This window comes from Dipodomys merriami, unplaced genomic scaffold, assembly GCF_024711535.1.
Source record: "Dipodomys merriami isolate MVZ:Mamm:240054 unplaced genomic scaffold, mDipMer1.0.p SCAF_101, whole genome shotgun sequence".
NCBI lineage: Eukaryota > Metazoa > Chordata > Mammalia > Rodentia > Heteromyidae > Dipodomys > Dipodomys merriami.
The window spans coordinates 2,579,638-2,607,033 of NW_027202283.1; the positions used below are offsets into that span (position 1 = coordinate 2,579,638).

Consider the following 27,396-nt stretch of genomic DNA (forward strand, 5'->3'; position numbering starts at 1 on the left):
CTCTGCAGTTTATTCAGGACCCTTTTGTAATCTTCTGACCCCAACCCCGGGGAGAATTCCCCACAGACTTAGGTACCTGCTGGGTAGCCAACCCTGATACGCCACGTGGGAACCGCCAATAGGTTCAGGTGCGCGGAAGCAAGCCAGATTCTTTGCCTTAGCCATATAAGGATTTGTTTACCACAGAGAGCACTCGCCATCGGGAAGGCGGACGGCGGAAGCCGGCACCATCTTCCAGGTGCGGCCTCTCGCAGCTCTCTACAGGTTTCGGCAGAGAGCAATTTACAATGTGCACTCGCTTGCATGCAGCAGGCGGCTGATGACACAGAAAGGGAGCATGAAGCTCTCACCAGCTGCCTGCAGGCCACAGATCAGTGCATGGCAGAGCTGGAGATGTCGGCTTCTGTGGTCACTGATCACAGAATGAGACTGAAATGTTCTTTGAACAGCTGCATGATGTGACCCTTCTGCTCAAGTAAAATGCCAGAAGCTTCGATGACCTGGAGCAAGTGAACTCAAAGTTACAGGAGAAGCTGGAAGTGCTCTGGACAACAGGAAGAAAGCAATCTGCAAGATCCAACAAGCACTGGTAGGGCATGAGTTACTGAAGAGACTACTGGACAACGTGAGCTGACTGGTGAGCACAGCCAATCTCGAGAAAGACACCTTCACAGAAGACCTGAGCATTGAGAGGTCTACGTGGAAGGAGGAGGCCCAGCAGCTGACCCAGCGGGTGAACCAACTGACTGAGGAGAGGGAGCGAGGGGCGAGGCAGGTGTTTGGCCTAGAGAACAGGCTAGAGGAACCATGGCCCAGCTCAGGCCGAGTGGCAGTTGCAGGCCCAGGCCTACTGCACGCAGATGGAGTTGAAAAACCTGGAGGAATAACTTCACATCCCGGACCAGGAAAACCAGAGTCTCCATCTCCAGAATGTGGAGCAGCAGGAGCAATTGTGGAGACTGGAGGAGAAGGCCAAGGATTGGCAGGAGATCCCTGAGACACCATGATGTGCATATGTGTGTGATGGACAGCTGGAGGAACAGCTGGTCCTGCTGAGGGACGCTCTCCAGAGGGTGAGCGGTGAGAAGGAGGAGCTCACCAGCATCCTGGACACAGAGCAGCAGGTGAAGAAACACTAGCGGGAACATCTGGTCCACACAGAGGAGAAGATAGAGGAATGGAAAGAAGTGGCTGAGAAAGAAAGAAAGCCAAGAATCTCAGGACCAGCAGGTGCAGTCCCTGGCCCAGCTGCAGGAGCTCAGAGCCACCTGTGAGTGTCACATCACCTCCAATTAGCGGCTGAGCACCAAGAAGGAGGCCCTGCAGCAGCACCTAGAGAGGCAGACCCAACTCTTGGAGCAGCTGAAGCAAGTGCATGGCCTGACCAACTGGGGAGACCAGGTGGTGTCCCCAAAGTGGCAGGACACTCTCAAGTGCCTGAAAGCAATCAGACCACAGGAGGAGCGGCTGCAGGTCCAGCTGAGTTTCCTGGCTTTCCCTGGGGAAGGTGAAGTTGAAAACCCTGGAGAAGCACAAGGTGAGGAGTCAACTCCCCCCCACCCCACATGACCATTGCAGAGGATGGAGACATTCCCCAAACTGAGAGGGATGTGGATTTGTGAGCACTCTTAGTGGCTGAAATCCACAGGGGGAAACTCCTGCAGCAGGAGTGGCAGGCCCACTGTGGGTAACTGGTGCATCTGGCAGCTCAGTGCCAGAGAAAGCTCGAGCCACAGGCCCTCCATCCCATGAGCTGGCACCACAGCCTGTGTGAGGATGGGAAGCGGGACACGTGGGTGTCCGAGAAGAAAATCTACTTTGTCTATGACCTGCCTGATAAGATGGACTTCCATAGTCCAGCGGGTGATCTTCAACATAGATGCAGCCAGCTGTTGGCACACATCACACTGTTGAGGAGTCCCTCATGGCATGTAAAGAGCAGATGTTCATTCTGGCTGAGCTGTGACAGAAGAAACGTGAGCGTGTGTACCAGCTGTCCTAGGAAAAGATGGAGAAGAGGAGAGAGCTGCGGGAGCCACTGTCACTCTTCACAGGGGAAGACATGGACAACGGGCTCCAGATGCCAGCACAGGCTGCGCCTTCTGTCACTGCCACCTCTTTGAATGCCTCCAGGCTCCAGGGCAGGTGAAATGAGGGAGGAGCAGAAAGGTTTTGAAGAATTGCCACTTCAACACAGTGTGGAAACTGCCAGAGGAGAGATCGAGGTTCACAACCCCATAGAGGACTCCCCTACAAAGCACATCCTGCTGCAGCTACCCCACATCCAGATCCACCCACAGCTCATGGGCTCAGGTGAGGAGTGCTCCCTCCCTTTCTTCTTTAGACTGATGCAGATGATGACTATGTGACCTAATGACTCTCCAAAGCCTCAGCAGCAACCATAAGTAGGTGGCCAGTGGCCTTTCTCTCAGGCCTCCATCTTCTGGGTCTTGGGAAGGGTTAACTGTGGGTTGGGTAGGGCAAAGTCTGCTGGGAGGTGGTCCATATTCAAGGGACATCTAATGGCCTATTGGTGGCCAGGGAAGAGGCCCATGTTATGCTTATCACAAAGAAAAAATCGTTTTCAAAGGGAAAACAAGCCTCCAATAAAGATTTGTTCTTCCAGTTCTGGGGCTTCAACTCTTTTCCTGGTCACTGTCCCGGAGCTCTTTCTCTCACGGCTAGCACTCTACTACTTGAGCCACAGGGCCCCTTCTTGTTTTCTGATGGTTCATCGATGATAAGAGTCTAACACACTTTCCTGCCCAGGCTGGCTTTGAACCGTGATCCTCCAGATCTCAGCTTCCAGAGTAGCTAGGATGACAGGCATGAGCCACCAGTGCCCAGCATTTGATACCTTTTGAAGGCATCTTGGCGAGTCTGTAAAAGGAGATCCAAAGGGCCTGGATAGACCTTGACCCAATCAAGGAGCTGAGATGGGGGAAGGCTGACCTTCTAGCCATTCTGTTCCCCAAAATTAAAGATGCCAGGTGGTGTTGGATGCATCAAACACCTAGGCCAATAGCCACCAGACTCAGTGGGGAAAAAGTAGAGAATACCCAAAGATTGCAGTGTAGAAATCTTTGATTTTGCATGCATGTGGAGTGTGTGTGTGTGTGTGTGTGTGTGTGTGTGTGTGTGTGTGTGTGTGTGTGTGTGTGTGTGTGAACTCAGGGCCTAGGCTCTATCCCTGAGTTTTCTTGCTCAAAGCTAGTGCTCTGCCACTTGAGCCACAGCCCCACTTGCTTTTCGATGGTTAATTGTAGGTAAGTCTCAAGGACTTTCCTGTCCAGGGTGGCTTCAAAGCATGATGCGGTCCCCAGGGAAACAAGAGAAAACACAACTCGATAAAATCCCTATGGTGGACAACTCCTGCCTCCTGGTGGCCAGACGTGGAACATATGTCCCTGTGCCATCGTGGGGGACTATTGTCCTCTAGAGTTCAATTTGGGGAAGAGACAGGGGCCAACCTGACTTTTGCTCACCCTGAGTGCTGATTCCAGAGCCGATCTGTTCCACCCTAGGCCAAGAGAGCTCCAGGAGGCCTTGCTTCCACGGGCACAAGAAGTGAGAAGTCAGCTCCAGGCCCAGCTAAGAGCCTTTGCCCATGGACACACCAACTTGGCCTTCCTGATCACCATAAGGCCTGTCAAAGAACAACCCAAAAAAACAAACCAAAATTGGAGCTGTGAATCAAAGTGGTAGAGCTCTAGCATTGAACCAAAGAGCTCAGAGACAGGGGCCCAAGCTTTGAATTCAAGACCCCCAGCTCACCTTCCCCCATAAAACACACATTAGCTAAATGTGAACTAGTAGGATTTGTGAAGTGTTTCTGAAGAATGATGATACTGAAGAAAGCACTCTAACTCTAATGACAGCTGAACTTGTGACATACAGGTATGTGCTGAGTGTTTCACAGGATGCTGTTTTCTGGTTTCTTCCCACATAGGGTGTTTTTTCTGAGTCTTCATAAACCATGCTGTTGTGCTGAGTCATCCCAAAGGGTGCTATGTTCTGAGTCCTTGAGAAGAGTGGGCTGTGCTGGGTTTTTCAAAGGGTGCTGTGTGCTGAGTCCATTACACAATGTACTTTATGCTGAGTCCTTCAAAAGTGCGGTGTGCTAATTCATCCCAAATGGTGCTATGTGATGACCCCTTGAGAAGGGAGGGACAGATGAGTTTTTCAATGGGTGCTGTGGGCCCAGTCCTTTACACAGGTACTTTTCCTGAGTGCTTCAAAGATGGCTATGTACTGAGTTATCCCAATGGGTGCAATGTGCTGCATCCTTGAGAAGAGAGGGATGAGGTGAGTGCTGTGTGCCGATTCCTGTAGACAGTGTGCTCTGTACTGTCTTTCAAATGGTGCTGTGCTGAGTTCTTCCACAAGGTGGTATGTGCTGAGTCCTTCAAAACTGTGCTATGTGCTGAGATTTTCAAAGGGTGCTGTGCACTGAGTGTTTTACCAAGGGTGGCATATACTCAGCCCTTCAAAGGATAGTGTGTATGGAGTCTTATCAGAGGGTGCTATGTGCTGAGTCCTGGGAAAGTGTGCTACGTGCTGAGTTTTTCAAAGTGTGCCATGCACTGAGTCCTATTCACTGCGTACTATGGACTCACTCCTTCAAAGGGTGCTGTGTGCTGAGTCATCCCAAAGGCTACTATATGCTAAGTCCTTCAAAGGGCACATTGTGCTGAGTCTTTTACTCAGGGTGCTTTGTGCTGGTTTTTGAAGTATGCTGTGTGCTGAGTCAGCCCAAAGGGTGCTATATTCTGAGTCCTTGAGAGGTAGTTTTCCCCAACAATCTTTCTAAATCTCTGTCTCTCAGTCTCTCAGTCTCTCAGTCTCTCTCTCTCTCTCAGTCTCTCTCTCTCTCTCTCTCTCTCTCTCTCTCTCTCTCTCTCTCTCTCTCTCTCTCTCTCTCTCTCTCTCTCACTGGGTCACTGTGCACATCCTTGATATGTAGAGTGGAGAGGCTTGGAGGAGAGTCTCCTCTAGTGGTGGGGCTGAGGGGAGATTCGATCCCCTGAGCAAGTGCTAGGATTGGCGGGGAGTGCTGAGCTGAGGTGAGGCTGTAATTCCCATGGCCTGGAAGCCTTAGGGCTCAGTTAGGGCTGCTCTTGTGGGCAAGGGTAGGGGTCGGAACCAAGGGGAAAAGGGGACTGGGTTGAGGGGAGGAGGAGGCAGGGCCCAGGGGCCTCACTGTGGAGGCAGCAGTGGCCAGGGTCTCGCAGGGGCAGGTGTGCATGCGCAGAGGGTGTGAGGCGGCCTGCGAGAGGAGTGGAGGTAGAGAGAGCAGAGAGGAGCGAGTTCAGGCACAAGGGGAAGTGGCTTCACATGCTCTGTTCGTGGATCAATAGAAAAATAGCCAAAACAAGAATAAAGGCAACAAATGTACAGCCAAGAAGAATATAGTTAGAATAAAGGTAGAGGCAATAAAGGTGCAGCCAAGTGTATAGGAAGCCTTGAACCAACACCCGCTTCCTGCAGGCATGCTTCCATGAGGCTTATGCTTTGTCTGGCATGATCTCTCACGCAGATTCAGCAGGAGGTCTCATGGCATTTCTTCCTATTTTTTTTTAATTGAAGCTCATGAATGTCTTGGTGCACAGAAGAGACAAATCCAAAGATCATCCTGAAAATGACTCAAAATATAAGAATAAGAATTGAGAGAATTGATCTGACAATGGCAATTATAATTATTACATGAATCCAATCCAGAGGATTGAGGGCCTCCAAGTTATGCTTAAATAACTTTGCCAAAGATTGTAAATTTTTTACATCTAAATGAGCTTTACTAATTGATGTAATTTTGTCTTGTAAAGCCTCCATAACATGAGAGATATCTTTATCTCTCCAAACTCCTAACAAATGATTTTTGGTAGCATTCCAATTAAAAGAAAAGTTATATTTTAGAGCAGTAACACCGATATATTTAAAATTAGCATGACATTTAACAGAGTTGTGTTTTTAAATTTTGAACTTCCTGACCTATAGCCAGAACCACTTCCTCCAGAGCATTTATTTTCATTTCTAACTTTTTATCTATAATTTGTTGTTCTGCTAGGTCTAATGAAACATTTTTGCTTAAATCAGTAACAAAATGAGCATTGTTTACTTCATTTACTAAGGCTGCTGTAGAAATCGCTAAAGAGCTAATTATTGTTATTAAAGAACTTATTCCTAAAATCAAGGCCGTAACAAAGCGTTTTGGCTGCAACATAATATCCACAGTTTTCAGCATTCGTAAAGCAGAATTTTTAAACCAAGGGTCATTTTAAAGATCTACATGTAACATTACATATGAAGGTCTTTTTAAAATAAAAATTACAGAATATGTTTTATCCAGAGAAGAAGTAAGACAATTAGTAAAAATACAACCCTTACAGCTAATATAATAAGATTTTCCTTGATTAATAATGATTAAATTATCTAATTTTCCAGCTAAAATTTCCATAGGATAACTCACACATGCTCTTACCCCAATTGCAGTACTCTTAGTTTCTTTGGGCTTTTTCAGTAAAATCATGTTTGTTGCTGCAAAAAGTCTGAACAAATCCAGCTGAATGCTAGTTTTATTGTGAAAGGGAGAGTGACTCACCAAAATGGAAGCCACCCACCCTGGATGAGCCATCTTTTCAGGGGTTCCCCAGGCGTATCAGGAGCATAGCCATTAAACTTTCATGAATTATGTTTTAAGTAGGCGGCATAATCATAATCGGGGTTAGCAATGGAAAAATCAAAAATACTATCTGGTGCCCCATCAGGTTGTAAAAAAGAGGCCTTTTGAAATCCATGGCAGCTTTCAGAAAAATTGAGGTAGCAATAAATAAGTCCTCCTATTCCATTTTGTTACATTAATGACTCATGAGCTATGGGACCCTTACATTAGCAACCCCTTGCCATCTGTGTAGGTGTATTTAGTATCAGGAAAGACTGTGATTTTTAGAAAGCAAAAGAGATCAAGTATGGAAAAACAGCATAAGAGGAGATACATTTATCACACAGAGATTAAGAACTAGCCTAAGAGATTTAGAATGCTAAAGGCAATGAACAATAAGCCTGGTTGATAACTAGTTCTTCAATAACCAAAAATGGTTCCCTAAAATGATTTCTGGTATGAATTAGTTACTATCATTTGTTCCTTCCATCTAGAGTTATTCCTTCTCTTGTCCCAACTGATAATTTGCCTCTGCCTTTTTGGTGCCATGACTGACCAAAAAGATTTCCAAATCTCACTTAGACTATCCTCATTGTGATTAGCAGTGACCACTCAAAAGCCTGGAATCTTTGAATTTCCAGAAATAATCTTCACCTGACATCTAAGCACATTCCTAGCATTAATTGTTGTGACCTAATGAACAAAACTTTTTTTTTAACACAGTATCCTAATATAGGTAAAGTACATGAATTAGGGAGTATTGTCAGGTATTAGTATGGAAGGAGCAACATATATTCCAAGTATGGATTATTTATTTTGCATTTACTAACTAAATGTTTTTTTATGTTTTTTGGGTTTTTTTTTTGCCAGTCCTATAGTCCTGGGGATTAAACTCAGGGCTAGGGAATTATTCCTGGGCTTTTTCTTTCTCTCATGGCTAGCACTCTACCACTTGAGGCACAGCACCACTTCCAGTGTTTCTTTTTCTGTTTATGTGGTACTGAGGAATTGAACTCAGGTTTTCATGCATGGTAGGCAATCACCGTACCATGAAGCCACATTCCCAGAGTTCTAAATGACTTTCTTGAGATGGTATTATATTTTCATTCCATAACTATGTATCATAATTTTGGCCAGTTGCTAGAAAAGGACATAGAAAACAATACTAAGTCCAATAAGGCTGGATGGACAATAAGGCTGGATGGTCTAGCCAGGGCACAGAGGGGTTTACCTCATGGGGCTGGTTCAACAGGCTGAGTGAGACGGTTCCTGACCCACAGCCCACTTCCAGAATGAGAGGGCCACCTTAGGTTCCAGCCACATGGGGACACTGGGCCACCTCTTCAGCACCCATTCAACCAGTTCCTGTGAGAGAAAGAGAGAGAGAGAAAGAAAGCCAGAATTACAATTAAGCCGGGTGCCGGTGGTTCAGGACTATAATCCTAACTAAGAGGCTGAGATATGATGAACATGGTTCATAGCCAGCCCAGGCGGGAACGTCCATAAGACTCTTATATCCAAAGAACCACCAGAAAACTGGAAGTGGCACTGTGGCTCAAGTGGTAGAGTGCTAGTCTTGAGCTGAGGAGCTCAAAGACAGCACCCAGGCCCAGAGTTCAAGCCCCACGACTGACAAGAAGTGGACTTCCCACCACAAGAAGTGTACTGAATACCACTCATTCTCCTAGGGACCATGGCAGAGAAGTCAGGCTGAGCTTTCTGTCAACTGGAGGTCATGAGTTGGTCACCTATCTTCTCCGTGCCTCATTTTCCCCAGCTACAAAACTGAACACAGTGAAGGATCTCCTTCCTCATGGGAATAGGATAAGGATGAAAGAGAACCATGTTTTGTTTCATAATCCCGTACATGTCACACGACTAATAACAGGCCCCATCTGAGCCCTTTCCCAGTTATCTTCCTGTCATATGCTCCCAGAATTGCCAAGAACCATATCTGACAGCCGCTCCCTCTGTGCCAGGCCCTGCTCCAGAGATCCCCCTATATTGATCCCTTGTTTCCTCACAACTGTCCCAGGAGGAGACTGAGGTACAATGGTGGAGGCCCAACCCAGAGCTTTACGGCTGCTGTAAACTAAGTTTAGGACAATCATCTAAATGGATGACTGAGCATGGCGCTATATGTCTACCATCCCAACTAAGGAGGACTAGGCCTCGTGGCTCATGCCTGTCACAGATTGGAGGACCACGATCCAGCCCAGCCTGAGCACATATTGAGTGAGTCTCTATCTCGGAAATGCCCAAGACAGAAAGGCTTGGCTACCGTGGTAGAAGACCTGACTGGCAAGCCTAAGGCCTTGAGTTCAACCCTAATACACCAAAAAGAACGAGAGTCCCGGTGCCAGAGGATCATGCATATAATCCTAGCTACTCAGGAGGCTGAGATATGAAGATCACAGCAAAAGATTTAAAATAGGTTTGGCCTCACCCATCAGAAGTCAAGATGAGAAAACCCGGAATCTGATATATGCTGGTGCACTCCATACCAGCAGGGCTCACCTCCTTACTAAGTGCTGGCCATGCTCTCTGTCCCCCTTGGAAGCCAACCCCTGTGGGCCCCATACCCAGGTCCTCCCAAGCTCCAGCTGCCACCAACCAGGCCCAAAGGAGTAGAGAGCACGAAGGCACACAGTTCCCTTGGTCTTATAATTTAATGTTGCTGAGTCCCCTTCAAGCGTCTCACACTTCCAGGCCCCCAGACCTCAGCCACAAAGCCCATGCATCCCCAAAATGTATCAGGCACAAGTTACCAAAGGACCCAGCCACCTTATTACAACCCACTTCTACACACACACACACAAATCCAGACCAGTGACAGAAGACTCGTCCATGCAGCACCTGCAATTTTCCAAATGATCACTCACCTGAGCACAGTCAGGTTATACAAGGAGGAAGATGATATCTCTCTCTCCCTCTCTCTCTCATGCACACACACAGACACACACACACACACACACACACACACACACACACACACACACACACACACACACATACACACGCACAAACAGACTCAGAGTATTGCCTCTCCAGAGTTTGTTGGTTCCTCATCTGGGACAATGTACAAGCTAGTGCACGGAGCTTCCCTTGGAGGAATCAGGAGCTCCAACCCAAGGGGAGCACCACTCTAATGATGCAGCACCACCCTACCTATCCCTTTCTCCAGGGCCAGACCCTTGACTCCCCATTCACCAAAACCCTAGTCCAGGACGCTGGGTGAAGGAGTCCCGAGACAAGCGGCTCCTCAGAGCCAGGAGAGGAAACAAGCAGGGGGTCATGGTGACCCCAGAGGGGTGTCTGACCCCAGGTGGGGGTGGTGTTGGGGAAATGGATGGGGTCCTAAAGGCTACATACATGGACTTACTCCCTACTTCCAGCCTACATGCTTCTGGGCCACATGGCAGATTCTTGGGAAGGACAAGGAGACCAGATAGACTGGGAGCACCAGCAGAAGCTGGCAGAGCTGGGAAATGTGATCACTCTGTGAGAACTGTTGACAGTTGGGGGGAAGGGACAGGCTGGGTGTATGTGTATGTGAGTTTGGGGGGGTGTTCCTCCCAGATATTCACATTCTGCTCTGACCCCCAGCACTGTCACTTCCCTACTGGGCTCTTCTGGGACCCTCTCTTCAGGTGAAAGGGTGACTGAGCACAGAGGACAAGGGCTCACACAGCAAGAGAGACCTATTTTCTGCATCCAACACCCCCAGCCCTCAGAAAAAAGGAAAAGACCCAAGAAGGCAGGTGTGGAGGTGCTGCTCCCCACCTCTGACTAAAGCCACGAGGTTCCCACCAGGAAGAGGAAGGGTGTAGATACGTGGCTGTGTGGTTCCCACTGCTCCAAGCCAGGGTCTCTGTGGTGCCCCCTCCTCACCCATCCCTGCATTTCCCTGTTTCCTGGGACACTGGCAGCTAGGGATGGGCATGGGATCCCCTGGTCAACACCCACTCCCACCCCCACCCCTGGGGCACATTTGTTGCAGCGCCCTGGTCAGACTGTAGGGCATAAGGGAGCCGGAGGTCCAGTCGGGAAGGGGGGGGGGAAATCGTATGGTGTGGGGGTCATAGGGTATGGGCCCAGGAGGAGGCCACTCACATGTGCTGCTGGGAGAAGCTGTTGGAGGCAGCTCCTGGTGGGTTCAAGCAGCGAAGGCAGTAGCATGGCAAATACTCAGGCCTGGAGCAGAGACAGGGGGGCCTTGACCAGGTCAGGGCCACAAGCCTGCCTGTGGTGTGTCATCACCTGAGGACTCCAAGAGGTACCATGGGTCCAAGCAAGCAGTGCTAGGTTTGAAATGCAGTGCCGCGGAATGCTGAAGGGGACCGGGGCATGGGCAGGTGTGTGGCAGGGCTGAGCAAGGCCTCTCCTCTTACAGCTTGAGTCTTGATGACCACTCAGCCACCTCTACCTTCCTCAACTGTTGGTAGTGGTGTCAACCAACAGAGTAATCCCAGTGCTATCAGGCAGCATGGAATGGGGTGTGACCACCATTCTTATATCCCATTGGTCAGAAAGAACCATGAAAGAATGGGAGTATGGCCGGAATCCAGTGATGTAGGCAGAATGGGCAGAGTGAAGATGACAGTGGCTCCCCAGCCCCTTTCCCAGGGAACTGTGTCTAATTCAGTTGGGGACAAGAGGGTGACCGGCTTTAGATCGTTGTGTATGTCTGTTTGTTGCCAGTCCTGGACCTTAAACTCAGGATCTGGGCATAGTCTGTAAGCTGCTTTTGCTCGAGACTAGCCCTCAACCTCTGGAGACACACAGCTCTACTTCTGACTTTGTTGGCATTGAAATTGGACAGGGGTCTCAAGGACTTTCCTGCCTACGGTGACTTTGACCATTGTCCTCCTATCACAGCCTTGTAAGTATCAAGGAGGACTGCTGAGAGCCACTGGTGCCTGCCTAATCATTGGTCTTGCTGATGTTCTGGCACAGACCTGTGAGTTCCCTCTCCTGGGGTTGAAGTGGTGGGAGCTGGAGCTCACAGTTGGAATCCTGGTCCTGCCACCTCCAAATGGCAGGGGAACCTAAGAAACTCATTCTTTTTTTTTTCTTTTTTTATTTATTTATTTTATTTTATTTTATTTGAGAACATACTGTACAGAGGGACTAAAATTACATGGGCAGGATAATGCATACATTTCTTACCAAGCATTGCAGCCTCCTCCTTTGTTTACCCTTCACCTCCCTTCCCAGCCTCCCCCCTCCCCCTCCCAATTATACCCCCCTCCCCACCCCACACCAACATTGTAAAGTTGGTTTTGACATGACATTTTGTACTTCTCATTGTTGCAACAGGTCCACCTGAATCCTTAAATGACTTGTTTGCCCCCATCTCCTCCACATGTTATACTGACATCAAATATAGTGAAAGCGGGGGTTACACTGTGGGGGAGGGACATACAAAGCAACAAAGAAATAATCTTATAAATGCATTAGAAACACATGCATGAAAGAAACGAAAACATTAAAATACATATTTAAGGGTTCATTTTCCTAACATCACATTATCTGACCTTTTCCGTTTGACTCATACCTATACTAGATATTGCAAATAAGGGAAACCATGGGACCTATGCTTCTTTGGGCCTGGCTTACTTCACTTAATATAATTTTTTCCAAACCTTTCCATTTCCTAACAAATGGGGAAATGTCATTCTTTCTGATGGAGGCATAGAATTCCATTGTGTATATATACCACATTTTCTTGATCCATTCATCTACTGAGGGGCATCTGGGTTGGTTCCATATCTTAGCTATGGTAAATAATGCTGCAATAAACATAGTTGTGCTGGTAGCTTTAGTGTGGTCTTGTTTGTAAACATTTGGGTAAATGCCCAAAAGTGGGATTGCTGGATCATAAGGGAGATCTATGTGAAGTCTTTTGAGGAACCTCCATACTGCTTTCCAAAGTGGTTGAACAAGTTTACATTCCCACCAACAATGAAGTAAGGTTCCTTTCTGTCCACATCCCCTCCAGCATCTGTAAGAAACTCATTCTTATCCATAAGATTACCAATGGAATGTGATCAATGTCAAGACTGAATGAGTAGTTCTTGAATGATTCTAGGATCAAATTATACACAATTATAACCTAGGACACCGATCAATTTTAGTTAATACTTCATTAAACATTTAAATAATCACATTCATTAAATGGAGGCAGAACGAAATACCTAAGAATTGGACCTCACATAGGTGTATTTTTTTCTGCCAGGATTGGGATTTGAACTCATTGTCTGGATAACTCTGTTGCACTGTGTGGAAGGGGAAGCTTGCCTCCTTGAAGTCAGGAAATTCAAGTCTGTTCCTTAGGCCTGAAATTGATCCCCAGCACTAAAAAACATCCTATTAATGTACATTTTAAATATATGATTTATATTCATATACAAATGTTCACTCCATATTACACTCAGTATAGTTATTCATTTTTGTTTTTCTTGTATTGACCATTTATTTTATTGACTATTATGACACATAGAACATTGATTACATAGGATTATAGGTCTGCATATGTATTTCACTTTATACCTGACACCCAGGACTTTCACAGAAAAGGAAAAAAAAATGTGTCACCATCAGCTTCTTACTCCACAATTAATTGTTTGGGAGTGCTGACATCTGAACTCATGGCCTACAAGACCAAATTCATGAATGAGTGAGTGTCAACAAGCCATCCTGGAGAAAATTGAGCTGACAGGCAGTTTCCAGGACCTGAGATCGAGCCCCAGGGGTTGACAAAATATGAACAGATTGACATGCGGATGACAGTACACTAATAAATATATATGTTTATAGAGTGCCAGAGATGTCTATACATTATTCAGTTATATAGACTCATTCCTACAAATTCGGGGGTATTTATTATGCCTCCATGTAATTAATGTTATTGTTTTCATCCTTAATAAACTATTAATTAAATCAGTGTCCTGAAATAATTGCATTCCTGTAAATAATAGTATTCTTTTAATGTTTCATAAATATTAAATAAAATCAATCAGCTTCCTGAAATCATCTTGTCTAATTTTATAGAAGAATCATTCACGATCAACTCATTCAACCGTGACATTGATAACATTCCTATGGATGGGAACGAGACTCTTAGTATCTCCTGCCATTGGTAGGTGTCAGGACGGGGATTTGAAATCAGGGCCTATGTTGCCACGTAGTCCTATGGCTTCCCCGATAGTCCACCAGCCTTCAGCAATGGAAGGTAAAATACCCTGTGCAACAGTGTCATTCGGACCCAGGAGGGTCACCTCACAAAGGAAGAAAACATAAAAAGGCCATCTTGCCACATTTTTCCTGTGATTTTTTTTTCTCCTTCAAGGCCTAGGGATCTAGGATCCCAGGATCAGCTGTGGGTCCAGTGGCTGCACTTCAGCCTAGGGTGATCGAAGCTGAAGCAGAGTTGCCACGACCCGAGTTCAAGCCCCACTCTGGAAAAAATAAAATAAAATAAATTTAGCTCCCTGGCTTGCAATTCCCACCATTTATTCTGCCAGGTTTTGGATTTGAACTCAGGGTCTGGGTAAATCTGCAGTGGATTTGAAGATAAGAACTTCAGGCTTGTTGACTAGGCCTGAATTCAAGCCCCAGCCTTTGAAAACATACTATTTATATAAAGATAGGCTTTGTACTTACCTATAGATGTTCAGTCCATACAAGTTTGGTGTGGTTTTTCCTTGTATTTATTGTTGTATTCATTTATTTACCATTGATTTTACTGTCTATGATGACACCCATTCCGTTTATTACATTAATTCTATCACATAGCATCTAGATTTGTAGACGTGTTCTCCATCATACCTGACACCCAGGACTCTCAGAGAAAAGGAAAACAAGTTTTACACTCAGCTTCTTACTCCATGATCCAATTGTTGGTAGTGCTGGAATCTGAACTCAGGCCCTAGCACGACTAATTGGCAAATAGGTCAATGTGAACACACCATCCTGTGAGCAACTAAGGAGGAAAGCCATTCCCAGGATATGACATTGATCCCCAGGGTGGGCCACAATAGTTATAAATTCATTGTTTAAACATAGGATCTATATTTACATATATGTGTGGACAGCATCTCGTGTTCGGTCTACTCCTTATCCATGGAGGTATTGTGTATTTTACTGCGTATGGTTACAGATATAACAGTGTTTACATGGATGACAACATATTGCCATGTCTATAGGGTTTCTTATGCATTCTCCATCCTAGTTGAGACCCAGGACATTCGCAAGACAGGAAAATATGTGAATTGATTGGCTTCTCACATCAGGATTCATATTTTGGCTGTGTTGGGGTTTGAACTCAGAGCCTAGCAGGCCCAATTGAGGAAAGGGTCAATGTGAGGACACAGGTCTGTGAGCAATGAAGGAGATAGGCCATTCCCAGGACCTGACATCGAGTGCCAGAGAGGGCCAGATAGTCATAAATTCATAATTTAAACATAGGATCTATATTTACATACATGTGTAGGCAGCATCTTGCATTCAGTGCACTTCTCCTTATTTTGTTCCTAATTCATGGAGGTACTGTGTATTTTATTGCTTATAGGTATAACTGTGCTGACATGACATGGATGACAAGCTGTTCCCATGGTTATAGGGTTGCCTATGAATTCATTCTCCATCCTAGTTGAGACCCAGGACTTTCACAGGAGAGGAAAATATTTGCAATGACTGGATTCTGACATCAGGATGAAACTTTTGTCAGTACTGGGATGTGAATTCAGGTCTGGGTAGCTCTGTTGAATTGTGGTGGAAAGGGAAGCTCACCATCCTTCAAGACTAGAATGTCAGGCCAGGTCCCAGGCCTGATTTGAAGCCCCAGCAATGGACAAAATAATAAGCCCACCTTTTTTAAACATAAGATCTCTCTTTACCTACAGGTGTGTTATGCAATTTGCATTCGGTGTAGTTATTCTTTTTATTTTGTGTCTTATTCATGATTATTGAGTATGATGACAGATATAACTGTGATGACATGGATGACAACCTATCCCCATGTCTATAGAGCTGACTATATAGTATTCTCCATCTGTGCTGAGACCCATGACTTTCACAGGACAGGAAAACAGATGGATCAATTGGCTTCTCACATCAGGGTGAAGCTTTTGGCAGTACTGGGATTTGAACTCAAGGCTTAGCAGGCCCAATTGGTGAATGGGACATGGTGAGCACACCAGCCTGTGAGCTACTAAGGAGCTTTGCCGTTCCCAGGACCTGAGATCAAGCCCCCCAGGGTAGGGGCCAATATAGTCATAAATTCCCAATTTAAACAGAGGACCTCTATTTCCATACATGGGTGGGCAGTACCTTGCATTCTGTATAGTCATTCTCATTATTTTACCTTATTCATTGATGTGGTGTGTATTTTCTTGAGTATAGAATGACAAATATAACTGTGTTGACCTGGATGACAACCTATTCACATAAGTAGAGAGTTGCCTATGCATTCTCCATCCTAGCTGAGACCTAGAACATGCACAGCACAGAAAAAAAAGGTGCAAAGACTGGCTTCTCACATCAGGGTGAATTTTTGGCAGTGCTGGGATTTGAACTTGGGGCCTAGGAGGCCCAACTGTCCAATGGGTCCACATGTGCACTCCAGCCTGTGATCCATGAAGGAACTAGGCAGTTCCCAGGAACTGAAATCGAGCCCCAGGGATGCCACAATAGACATCAATGCATCATTGAAACATGGGATGTACATTCACATCTGTGTGTGGACTGCATCGTTCATTTAGTGTAGTTATTCTCTCTATTTTGTATGCTATTCATGGATGTAGTGTGTATTTTCTTGTGTATATGATGACAGGTATAACTGTGCTGACATGGATGACAACCAATTTCCATGGCCACAGGGTGACTCATGCATTCTCCATCCTAGCTGAGACCCAGAACTTGCACAGGAAAGGAAAACAGGTGCAACGATTGGCTTCTGACATCAGGATGAGTCTTTTGGCAGTGCTGGGGTCTGAACTCAGGGCCTAGCAGGCCCAAGAGGTGAATGGTCCACGTGAGCACACCAGACTGTGAGCCACTAAGGAGCTAGGCCGTTCTCAGGACCTGAGATTGAGCCCCGAGGTGGAGGGTAGGGGGAGGGTGCACAGCAGTCATCCATTTATAAGCTGAAGATAGTATGCAAATAAGTACATATTTGTATAGAGTAGGAGAGATGGCCACCTATGATGGAATCGAATCTGCTGTGTGACTACCGATTCTTGGATCTTTCCTGACGCCTCCATTTCACAACTGATGATTATTGTCATGCTTCATCAAATCTTCATTGCAAATAAGCAATACCCCATGATTCTTGCCTGTCATTTCCTACTCCCATCACGCATGAACTACTGGTTCAAAGATGACATCAATCGCATTCCATGACTCTTCCTAGGTCCATAAACTAATATCTAGGGATCTCCCTCCATACCATTTTAATATGGTGGCTGAATTCAAGCCTCAGGCCTGGAAAACATACTCCTTATATGCATTTTAAAGATAGCACTTATACTTCCATACAGATGTTCAGTCCATATCGTGTTTGGTGTGGTAGGATTTATACTTCCATATAGATGTTCAGTCCATACTGTGTTTTGTGTGATTATTCATTTTATTTTTTGTTTTATTCATTTATTTACCATTTATTTTATTGACTCTGATGACACTTATACCATTTATTATATTGTTTATATTCTATCACAGAGTATCTAGATTTTTATATGTGTTCTCCATCATGCCTGAAACGCAGGGCTCTCCCAGAAAAGGAAAACATGTGTCACACTCAGCTTCTTAATTCAAGATTAAATTTTCACAGTGCTAGGATATGAACTCAGTGCCTAGCAGGCTCAATTCATGAATGGGTGAGTGTGAGCCTGGCAGCCTCTAGCCAATGAAGCTGTCAGGTGGTTCCCAGGTGTTCATAATGAGCCCCAGGTTTGGCCAAAACAGTGATACATGGATAGGCAGATGGTGATATACAAATAAATATATATTGGTAAAAAGTGCCAGAGCCGACTATGTATTATTGAATGACATCTACTACTTTCCTACGAACTCTTAGGTATTTATTGTATGTCCATTGAAGGAATATTATTCTTTTCATGCTTATTAAACTATTAATTAAGATCAATCAGAATCCTAGGATTCTTGCATCCAATTTTAGACTAAACCAATGCATGAACTACTTTTTCAATCAGTATTCCTATGCATAGGAACGAGTCTCTTGGGATCTCCGCCACTGGTAGGTAGGTGTCAGGACAGGGATTTGAACCTGGGGCCTATGTTGACAGGTGGGCCTATGGCTTACCTGATAGCCCGCCAGCCTTCAGCAATGGCAAGTCAGGTTCACTTTGCAGCTGTGTCATTCAGAACCAGTAGGGTCACCCTGCAAAGAAAAAAATTATAACCCCCCCACAACCCTCTGCAGCTCACTACTTTTGGTGCTGTTCCACTTTTTTTTTCTTCCTGCAAGCCCTCTTGGCTTGGGATCCCAGGATTGGCTTTGGGTCAAGACGCTGCAGCCCAGCCTAGGGATATCAAAGCTCAGGCAGTGTTGCCATGATCTGAGTTCAAAACCCGTGGTTGGCAAAAAAAGAACAAACAAACAAATAAATTATTTATTTATTTATTTAACTAAATTTAAAAAATAAAGCTTCCTGATTTGGAATTTCTGCTAGTTTTATTTTCTATCCTGGGATTTGAACTCAGGGTCTTGGTAAATCCATACCAATGTGAGGCAAGGTGCAGTCACCACTACTTTAGTTCAAACCCTGTGCCAAGCCAAAATTTAAAATTAAGTCACTGATCTTGGCAGGGGGAGGTAGTTGTGGAAATGGGAGGGAAGGGATAGTAGGGGGAAAACAAAGGAAGAGGCAACAATGCTCAATAGGAAATGTACTCATTACTTTGCTCATATAACTGTAACCCCCTGTACATCATTTTTACAATAAACATCATACAAAAAATAAACAATTTAGTGCTCAGAGAAGGACTTTGGGGGTAAGGGAAAGATGTCTGAATAGCTGTACAAAATTCTACACTGCTTTTTTTTGAAATGTTCAGTATGGAACTGAATAAACATAAGTGCTTTCATCAAAAAAAATTGTCACTGTCTTGGAAATGGGGCCAGTATTTCTGCCATTGCTGGGATTTGATCTTACATTCCAGGTAACTCTTTTGTACCATGGGTAAAGGCAAAGCTTACAGTCCTTGAGGAAAACAAATTCAGGCTATAGTTCCCAAGGCCTGCAGTAAGGCCCTGCAATGGAAAAATATTTATGATATATACTTACATATGTATGTTTATTACATATTATTATTATTGTCATTGTTTTTTATTTTTATTTTATTCATTTATTCGTTGTTTAATGTATTTAGTATTATTACATACATACATAATATTTATTACATTTTGTACATCTATTATAAAATTATACACAATAATTTAGGACATTGAGTCATTTTTCATTAATACTTTTTTAAGTGTTGAAATATGATACATAATGAAATGGAGTCATTTGTCACAGTCATCACATGTTTACAATGTGTCCCCAGTATGAGCTTTGTCTTATTCATTTTTGGACAACTTCCTATAGGGATTTCTTTAGATGATTTATACTCAGAGGCTTTTTCTTGAGGATAGGCAAGTTGAGGGATAAAATAGTAAGAGTGAAGCTGGGAATGTGGCTTATAGGTAGAGAGCTTGCTCAGCATGCATGAATACCAAGGTTTAAATCCTCAGTGCCACATACTCAGAAAAAGCCAGAGTCTGTGGAATGGCTCAAGTGGTAGAGTGTTATCCTTGAGAAAAAGAAGCTCAGAGACAGTACCCCGGGACCTATGTTCAAGCCTCAGCACTGGCAAAAACAATAGGCCAGATGCCGGTGGCTCACACCTACAACCTTAGCTAATCAGGAGGCTGAGACCTCAAGACCACAGTTGAAAGACAGCCTAGCCAAGGAAAGCCTGTTAGACACTTACCTCCAATGAACCACCAAAAGACCCCACATGGAGCTGTGACTCAAGTGGTAGAGTGTTCACCTTGAGCTGAAGGGCTTAGGGATAGTGCCCAGGCTTGAGTTCGAGACACATATCTGGGAAAAAAAGTGAGGGTTAATCAAAATACTTTTCCTATTTGTTAATTATGAGAACATTTTCTGGAAAATGAATGCTGGTGTACATCATCAGAATTGGAGTCAGAGCTCAATGTTCAAGTATAGCAGATTCATATGCTCAGGCTCTCTGTCTTTAGCATTATAACCTTGCTTTCTACAGGGTTCTGAAAGATCCAATGTTGAAAAGGTTAATATGCTCCCCAAGCCCTTTATGATGAGCAGTTGACTTGTATTTTCAATGTCATTACACTTCTGAACTTAGCAGAGCAACAGAAGCTCATGCTTGTCAACCTCGCTTAGCAGTCTGAGGTCTGAGGATCACAGGGTGAAGACAGCCAGGGCAGGAATGTCTATGAGGCTCTGACTTCCACTTCACCACAGACAAAGCAGAAAGGGACTCATGTGGCAGAGCGCTAGCCTTAAGCCAAAGGAGCCCAGGGACAGAGCCTAGATCCACAATTCAAGCCCAAAGACCTGCAAGACATTTAAAGCAAAGGACAGAAAAAGAAGGAAAAAGCCAGTAACTCCCTTTGGGTTTGATCAATCTATTTCTGTCTTGGAAGCTCCTGAGGAGCTAGCAGGACAAGGACCAAAGAAGGACATGGACTAGGAGAGCAGGCCGAGTTCAAGGTTCAAGTGTAGCAGATCCATCTGCCCAGCCACTCACGTGAAGATTGTAATCATCTTGTGTCCTCCAGTGGGCTTCCGAAAGATCACATGTTCAAGAATTCCTGGGTTTCCCTTGGTGATGAGAAGTTACTTGCATTCTAAATGTTCTTAGAGTTCTCAAGCTATAAAAGCAGGAAAGAAACATCATTGACCCATCCTGCTAGCAGGAAGAACTCCAATGTAACACTTTATTTGAAGGACAGGAAACAGTTTCAAAAAAACAGGCTAGGTGCAGAGACCTAGGCCTGCAGGATTAGAAGGCAGAATGTATACACTCAACAGGGAAGTGAGCTGCAAAACCACTTCATTCATTCCAGGCACAGCCAGCAATGGGGGGAAACCTGAAATATTTGTTAGAGTCACACCAGGGTCAGGCTTTTCTCAGCCTCTTCAAACAATGACTAATTATCCTTCCTCCTTCAGGTGAAGGGAGCCTCAGGCTATCTTTAGGTTACCAATAGAGAGCCAGTTTAGTAGGGGAGAGGGGAGGAACAGAGAAGAAAAATACTGCTTTTTGGTCTTAGGGAGTAAGGTTCTTGACTCTCTATCTGTCAGATTTAAAGGCCCTTCTACCTCTGCCAGTCCATTCTCCTTCCTTCATTCTCCACATCATTAATGTACATCCCCAGTCCAAAGAGAGGCAGGGCCCTTTCTCTTCTGCCTCCAAGCATGTGAGCTAAAACTTGGCTCTGCCCTCTTGACTCTCGGGCCCTCCACTGCCTGAGAAGTGGGAGAGAGACAGTCTTCCTGCTCTGTGGTTATGTGAAGGCGATGCTGGTTTCCTGGCATACTGCAGAAGGCCTCATGGTGGGGAAGTGTTCCCTTCTTTCCTACTGACATCCAAGACCAGATTCACCTATCATCTGTCTATCTATCTATCTGTCTCTCTTTCTCTCTCTCTCTCTCTCTCTCTCTCTCTCTCTCTCTCTCTCTGTCTCTGACTCTGTCTATCTATCATCTATCTATCTATCTATCTATCTATCTATCTATCTATCTATCTATCTATCTATCTATCTATCTATCTATCTATCTATCTATCTATCTATCTGTCTGTCTGTCTGTCTGTCTGTCTGTCTGTCTGTCTGTCTGTCTGTCTGTCTGTCTGTCTGTCTGTCTGTCTGTCTATGTGTCTGTCTGTCTGTCTACCTACCTACCTACCTGGTATCTCTTTGGCAGTTCTTGGGCCGAACTCAAGGCCTGGGCACTGTCTCTAGCACTCTGCTACTTGAGTCACAGCACCAATTCTGGCTTTTTCTGTGTATATGCTACTGAGGAATCAAATCCAGGGCTTCTTGCATGCTGGGCAAACACTCTCTCACTAATCCACATTCCCAGCCCCCTCATCTTTTTCTTAATGGTAGTTTTTACATAAGTATGCTACCATTTTTCGTCCCCAAGTTAATTTTTCTGAATGGCTGTAATAACTATGAACCCTGATCTTCTCTTCCCCTGCCTGATTTGTGACTGTTCCTGTGTTGGCCTCATAATAAAATGTAAATAAAGGCTGCTGAGAGCTTAAGTGTGCATCATATAAGGATGCAGGCGGGGAGCCCCGGAAGAGAAAAGTGATGTGGGCCTGAAATGAAGAGAATGCTGCAGTATGCGCAATGAGCATATCTGAAAAATAAATCAGTAAGTAAAAGCAGAAGCATTGCATAGGGTCTGTTTGCACTCAGGGAAGTAATATACACACATAAGTTGGTAGGAGGACACTGATACATAACTTGGCCTTCTCTTGTGGGCATCCCAGGGCTTAAACACAGGGCCCAATGCATTCCTGAGCTGTTTTGCTCAAGGCTGAGGCTCTACCACCGCCACAGCTCCACTTCCAGCCATCAGGTTGATAATTGAACATAAGCGCATCCCAGGCTTTACTGCCTGCTCTGGACAGTATCTCCTGCTTGGCTTTATCTCTCAAAGCTGGAGCTCTACCCTCTGGGCCACTGCTCCACTTCTGTTTTTCTGGTGGTTTATTGGAGATAAGAGGCTCACAGACTTTCCTGCTCAGGCTGGCTTTGAATGGTGATCTCCTGAGGAGGATTAAGCGGCTTTCCTTAGGGATTCACTGAGAAGCCGCTCCACACAAACCTTTAGTCTAAATCTCAAGAGGTTCTAGAGAAAAACAGAAACAGGAAGATGCTTCTAGTGTGTTCTAGATACTTAAGGGTGTAGACAAAAAAAATTCATAATTTTATAGACAAAAGGAGCAATGCAGACAGTATGAAAATCGCTCAAGTTTTCAGTCCTCTCGTCCTGAGACAGTAAGTTCACTGCAGCTCAATGCTAAGTGACTGAACTGGCATGGCCTGTGGACATTTGCTCCAAAATCCTGGGACACTCATTTCTCATTTTTGGCTTCAAACCTGTAGCCAGAGGGGAAGATAAGGAGAGAAAATCCTTCTCAGAGAAGGCAGCTATAAAGAACATTGGGTAGTTTACTTATAAATTCAAACCATTGGAATGACCCTGTTAAGAAGTCAGATGTCCAGAGTAAAAAATGAAGAAGAAAAGAAAGGCAGGTGCCAGTGGCTGCTGACTGTAATTCCAACTCCTCAGGAGGCTAAGATGTAGAGAACCTTAGTTTGAATCCAGCCAGTGTAGGAAATTTGACACTATTATATCTATGAGATCAGAGAAAAACCCAGAAATGGGGCTGTGAATTTTAATGCACTACCTCTGAGCAAAAGGAGTTCAGGGACAATGGCTAGGGTTAATGTCCAACCCCAGGACCTGCCCCCCACCAAAAAAGAAAAAGACGGTGTAGCTCTATGTATTTGTATATGGATGGATGTATCCCTATAGGTGAATCTCCAGAGTAGCTATGATGAATGGCACTGAACTAGGAAATTTGTTTTCAGTACAATGATTTCATAGCACAGACAGGGCTTTCAAGACATTGCATATTCTGAGGCTCCCCTCACTGTTCCCAGTGTAGCCTGAGGGTTTCTCTGCATCCCAGGCCTGTTGGAAGAAGTCTCTCATTGTCTGGACAGGCAGACAAAAAGCCTCACTCCTGTACAGCTGTGTAACAAACAACTCCATCTGGGCCAATTAGTGAGGATGAGTGTGGGTAGGCTCTGAAAGTCAGGGAAAAAAAGGCCTCTTTGTACCACAAGCTATCTCGCTCACCAGTGCTCTGTTTTGACAGGAAGCCTTCATTTATGCCACCACCCTTGGCAGGCCAAATTTCCTGCACTTATCTTGCCTTTGTGAGACTAAATTCCGGTGTTCAGATACATTGTTCAATATAATTCAGGAGTCCTTCTGGCGGACAACTAGGGCACTGAACCTATTGAAATGTTTAATTGCAGGCAATGATGGGCCTATGATGCCTCTCCAAAGTTTCTGGAACCTTGGGAAATCAAGCACATGTCGGATATCACAACGCTTCTTATCATCTAGGGCTGGTGAAACTCATCAGGTTTTGAAATATTTGACCTGTCCTAGTTGGGCTCTGGGTGGCTAGGTTTTGGGGTTGAACACAGGGACTGAGTGCTGAACATGAGCTCAGTGCAGAAGCCCAGTGCTCTACCATTTGGTGTCACAGCTTCACTTCTGGTCTGTGTGTGTGTGTGTGTGTGTGTGTGTGTGTGTGTGTGTGTGTGTGTGTGTGTGTGTGTCCATGTGCATTCGTGCATACACCAGTCCTGGAGATTGAACTTAGGACCTAGTGTACCTAGTTTCTCTTGTACAAGGATATCTCTCTCCCACTTGAGCCACAGAGACACTTCAGGCTTTTTTCTAGTGATGTGGTCCTGAGAAATCATGCCCAGGGTTTCATATATGCAAAGCACTCTACCCCTAAGGCCCATTCCCAGCCCTCTGCTTCAGGTTTGTTAGTTTGTTTCTGTGTTTTTCTTGTTGTTGTTGTTGTCTGTTGTAGCAGTTAAAGTCTGGACCTGGGTGCTGTCCCTGAGTTCTTCAGCTCAAGTCTTGTGCTCTACCACTTGAGCCACAGCACCACTTCAGGTTTCCTTGTGGTTCGTTGGAGTTAAGTGTCTCAAGGACTTTCCTGCCCAGCTTAGCTTTGAACCATGATCCTCAGATCTCATCCTCCTGAGTAGCTAGGATGACAGGCATGAGCCACAAACACCAAACTTCACTTCAGGTTTCGTAATGGTCAATGGAGATAATAGTCTCCTGGGACCTTTTGTGTCTGAGATAGTTTGGAACCCAGATCCTCAGATCTCAGCTACCTGAGATGGCAGGATGACAGACCTCAGCTATAGACCCCTAGGCAGTGGCACTCTGCTGCAAGCGGTTCCTTGGCTCCATGTGGTAGAGGGCTATCCTGAGCCCAGAGGTAAGGGTCAGTGCCTAGGTCCCAAGTTCAAGGTTCATGACTGAGTAAAAATAGAACAAAACAATTGTCTACATGAGACAACTCACTAGCCATCAGTAATACATAATTTTGTCCATAACATGGGGACACATCTGAGCCACAATATTCTTTTTTTAATCAAACTCCTGTTTTTCTTTATTGTGAAAATACCGTACAGAGGGGTCACAATTACATTGGCAAAGTATTGAACACAATTTTTAGTAAGCATTGTTGCCTCCTCCTTTGTTTCCCCTTCCTATCCCTTCCCCCTCACTCCCCACCCCCCAAGTTGTAAAGTTCGTTTTTAGACATAATGAATTGTACATCTCATTGTGGCAATGGGTCCACCTGTATCCCTATTTAAACAATTTGCTTTTTCCCTTCCCCTCCATTAATTATACCAACATCAAATACAGTGAAAACGGGGGTTATACTGTTGGGGAGAGACCTACAAAGCAACAAATAAATCATCTTATTAATATGTTAGAAACAACCACATGAAAGAAAAAACATTTGAATCCTTATGGTGTGGTTCATTTCGCCTAAGAGCAACATATCTGACATTTTCTGCTTTTCTCAGGCATATACTAGTTATTGCAAATAAGGAAAACCATGGGACATATGTTTCTTTGGGCCTGTCTTACTTCACTTAATATAATTTTTTCCAAGTCTTTCCATTTCCTAACAAATGTGGCAATGTCATTTTTTCTTATGGAGGCATAGAATGTGATATATATATATATATATATATATATATATATATATATATATATCACATTTTTTGTCTGCAAAATCATCTCAGTTGTGGAGATCTTACAAGGACCGGATGAATGAATGTGCCCTATGAAGGACACAGCACGTGACAATCTTTGCATGACTCAACACACAGCACCCAATGCAGGACTCAGCACACTGCAACCTGTAAAGGACTCAGCACATAGCACCCTGTGCAAGACTCAGCACAGAGCACCCTATGAAGGGCTGAGCACATAGCTCTATTCCACAAATTGTCATTAGAATTAGGGTGGTTTCATCAGTATTACCCCTCTTTGAGGAACATTTCACAAACCACACAAGATCACATCTAATGGTTTAGAGGGGTGTTTTTTTTGTGGGGGGTTAACCATGGGGCTTGAACTCAAAGCATGTGGATACTGTTCTAATAACATTTGCTCAGGGCTAGAGCTCTGCCACTAGGAGCCACATTTTAAAGAGTCTAACAGACTTCCTACCAGGGCTGGGTTTTAAAGCTCCCAAACAGTTAGGATGATGGGGTTAAGCCAGCCTTCAGCATCTGGTTCCGTGCAGCTGGGTTGCAGCGGTTTACATATAGCTAAGTCAGGTTAGGTGGCAGCTGTCAGCACCAGACTCCTAGCTTGCTCTGTGCTGATGTATTTGAAGTCCTGTCCTTATATCATTGCAGGTAGAACATTCTACCTTTTTTTGGCGGCAGTCCTGGGGCTTGAGTAAGGGCTTAGAAAATGTCCCTAAGTGTTGGTGCTCCAGGCTAGCATTTAATTGATTGAAAAACAGCAGAACTTCTGGATTTTCTGTTTATGTGGCACTGAGAAATCCAACCCAGGGCTTCTTGCTTACTAGGCGAGCACTCAACCACCGAGCCCCAGGAGTGAACGAGGTATAAATGGGTAGAGCTTCCTGTATATAAGTATTATATACACAAAAAGATAGATGTCTGTATATTATTGAATTATAGATAATATTACTACCAATTATTAGGTTTTAAATTATGTCTCCATTTAATGATGTGTCCCAGTTGAACAATTAATAAAGCATTAATAATTACTCAATATCCTGTTATTATTTATCATATATGTACATACATCCATACATATAATCACATATTTTATAAATGAGACAAATTAAATTATGCATCGTGTGTTACTACCCATTATTAGGTATTTAATTATGTCTGCATGTAATTTTTATTCTCTTAATGCTCAATAAAATATTAATTAAACTTAATCCAAGTCCTATAATTATTGCGTTGAATTTTATCCCAGAATGATTCACTACTAATTCAATCTGTTTTTCTTCCACCTATGTCATTTCTTACCTTTATGACATCCTATTGCATAGCATATAGATTTGCATACAATTTATACATCCTACCTGTCACCGAGCACTTTCAAAGAAGAGGAAAACGTGTCACACTCGGCTTCTCACTACAAGATTACATTTTTGGCAGAGCTGGTATCTAAACTCAGGGCCTAGAAGGTTCAGTTCATGAATGGGTGACTGCCAGCACAGCAGCCTCTAGCCAATTCAGCTGCCAGGCAGTTTCCAGGCCCTGAGATCGAGCCCTGTATATTGACTCCATATTGCACTTAGTGTAGTTATTCATTTCATTTTTTGTTTTATTTTATTTATTTACCATTTATTTTTATTGACTGTTATTACACATGAAACATTTACTACATTTATTACATAAGATATAGATTTTCCTATGTATGAAACTTCACACCTGACACCCAGGACTTTCACAGAAAAGGAAAACATGTGTCACCATAGGCTTCTTACTCCACCATTCAATTTTTCTGAGGGCTGGCATCTGCACTCATAGCCTACATGGCCCAATTCATGAATGGGTGAGTGTC

The 27,396-nt window shown here is 44.4% G+C and overlaps 1 pseudogene; it reads left to right on the forward strand.

The window, feature by feature from the left end:
• Positions 1–303: 303 nt before the first annotated feature.
• LOC138807369 (tubulin beta-2 chain-like) overlaps positions 304–27,396 on the forward strand; it is a 45,363-nt pseudogene continuing 18,270 nt past the window's right edge.